The sequence below is a fragment of the Galeopterus variegatus genome, unplaced genomic scaffold, assembly GCF_000696425.1.
Source record: "Galeopterus variegatus unplaced genomic scaffold, G_variegatus-3.0.2 Scaffold14150, whole genome shotgun sequence".
Lineage (NCBI taxonomy): Eukaryota > Metazoa > Chordata > Mammalia > Dermoptera > Cynocephalidae > Galeopterus > Galeopterus variegatus.
Window position 1 is genome coordinate 26,339 of NW_007740261.1, and position 2,628 is coordinate 28,966.

General features: G+C 46.5%; 1 pseudogene; it reads left to right on the plus strand.

Moving 5' to 3' along the window:
- The window catches only part of LOC103581871, a 10,165-nt pseudogene extending 8,002 nt beyond the window's left edge, over window positions 1–2,163 (plus strand).
- The last annotated feature ends 465 nt before the right edge of the window (window positions 2,164–2,628 follow it).

Sequence of the window (2,628 nt, forward strand, 5' to 3'; positions counted from 1 at the left end):
GTAAAAAAGACAAAAAGGAAAAAAAAAATTATTTTGTAGTTCAAGAGTAAGGAAAACGCTGTTTTGACATAGTCCCAGGAGATATAGAAGAGATTGATACACCATTAAATGAAAACAGATGCAGAGGAGTGTGTATAGTATATAGTATGCTGCTATGTAATTTTTTTAAAGTGCTAAAAACTAGATCTGGAAAAATACATACAAATAGTAACCTAGGAAACCTGCGTGTGTTGGAGGGTGTGACGGGGTTGAGCTGTTGGGCCATAGGTGTAGGTGATGTGTTATAGTCTTCAAATTTTGAACAATTAACCGTATCAGGTATTTAAATTTTAAAAAGCAACAAAAAAGAAGAAAGATTAAAGAGGAAGTAAACCCCTTACTGGATAACCAAACTTTATAAAAATTTTCCAGTGGATTCTCTTGTATTTTTTCTAGCTGCCTAAAGCAGGCATTTACCTCCACATCTCAAATTATGTTTCTCTCCTTTTTTCCCTTGTCTAATTGCATTTCCTAGTATATCTAGTGCCATGATAAATAAGAGCAAATCATTTCATAAGTTTATTTTGGTTTTTTCTATTTGAATTTTGATTTTGCTCACTTGTCATAAAGAATATTTGTTATTATGCAGATCTGTTGAATGTTTTATGGTTGGCTTTTGGATGTTGTGTTTTGTTCAGAAAATACTTCAAAAAATACATGGCTAAATTTTCTCTGGTACTTTTATAATTCTCTGGTTTTCTTCCTTTTTCTACTTTTTGAATTCTCAAATAATTTATTTTTCTGGAGCTTATATTGTTATAAGGGGGGGAAGTCTCACTAGGCAACAGATGGGGTGGAGTGCATTTTTGTTCCCTGGATAATTGTTCAGGGCTGGGTGTGTTACCTTAGGGAGGACCTGACTGAGCTGCTCTTCCTGACCATGTGCATCAAGGAGAGTCTGCGCTTGCATCCCTTAGTTCCAGTTATCTCCCGCCGCTGTACCCAGGATATCATGCTCTTAGGAGGCTGGGTCATACCCAAAGTGCCCCCAACATCAGGAGGAGGAGCTTCCTGGGACGGTATAGGGACCCATCACACTCTGGGGCCTTGTCCTGACTGCCCCCTCTTTTTCCACAGGTGTTATGTGCCTCATCAGTATCATGGGCCCCCATCAAAACCCAGCTGTCTGTGGCCAAACTGAGGTGCTGCATCCCCTTCTCCCATTCTTTTTGTTGAAGGGGCACCAGAGGAGCTGAAGGGTTTTTGACATGGGAAATCAAATGTCACCTGCCCCCACCAAACACAATCGGTCCCTCCAAGGCTGGTTGTTCTGGGAGATCCCACCCAGCAACCCTGTCTTGGTCTCACCTCCAGGTCTATCACCCCTTCTGCTTTGACCCCCAAAACATCAAGGGAAGATCACCTCTGGCTTTTATTCCCTTCTCAGCAGGGCCCACATGAGGCAGTCCCTCCAAGGCTGGTTGTTCTGGGAGATCCCACCCAGCAACCCTGTCTTGGTCTCACCTCCAGGTCTATCACCCCTTCTGCTTTGACCCCAAAAACATCAAGGGAAGATCACCTCTGGCTTTTATTCCCTTCTCAGCAGGGCCCACATGAGGCAAGGGGTGTTTCAGGAGGAGATGGGTGAAGGGTGTTTGGGTCTAGGCATCAGAGAAAGGAAGGGGAAGCAGTTGCAGGTGGCCATAGTTCCAGCTCTCATTTCTTCCACTTCTCCAGATGTTATGAGCAAAGATCTGGAGAATAGGGATTGGGTAGATCCAAGAGGTGTCCATGGAGTGCTCAGAGCCCCCTCCCTCAGTCTGCTGGTCTGAGCTGGGGGCTGGAGTCTGGCCAGGCTTGGGGGATATGCAAGACTGCATGGGGGTTCCAGGCACTGTTAGCCCTCCTTTCTGCCCTTCAGGCTGACCAGGGGTCCTAGGCCAGGTTTCATGTACAATGGGGCCTAGATTGTAGTCCTGGGTCCAATCAGGGCCCCCACCTCAGTCCTCAGGAACTGCATCAGGCAGACGTTCACCATCGCCAAGATGAAGATGGCCTTGGCACTCATGCTGCTGTGCTTCTGTGTCCTGTGACGAGGAGCCTCGCAGGACAACAGAGCTGATCCTGTGTGTGGACAGTGAACTTTGGCTGAGGCTGGAGCTGTTGAGCCCAGATTCAAAGTGACTCTCTTCCACCTGGCCTTGGACCCACTACGATCCCCTCCAGATTCTCAATAATAAAATTGTGCTGTCTTCTGTGCCTGAGCCTTACTGGAAGCCACAGGGGGCACTTGGGAAATGTGGAGATACACTGAGTGGATGTGGGTTGGTGGAGGTAGGGCTGATGTCTCAACCCAAGATCCCAGCTGCCTCTCATAATGACCTCAGGGCCCTCGCATTGACTGAGAGTACCCCCAGAGTCCAAATATTGACTTTATCTTGTGGGCTATAGGGAGCCATGGGAGGTGTTTAAACAGTAGAAGAAACAGGGTTAAGGATGGATATAAGGAGCAAGACTGATCCTCTGAGTAAGAGAAGAGAACCTCTAAAGGAAGATCCCTTCTCTCAGCTGTGAAAGCCCCCAAGACAGAAGTCTTTGGCAGCTCAGAACATTGGGAAAGATTGCCTGTAGCTTCAACCTGACAGCCCC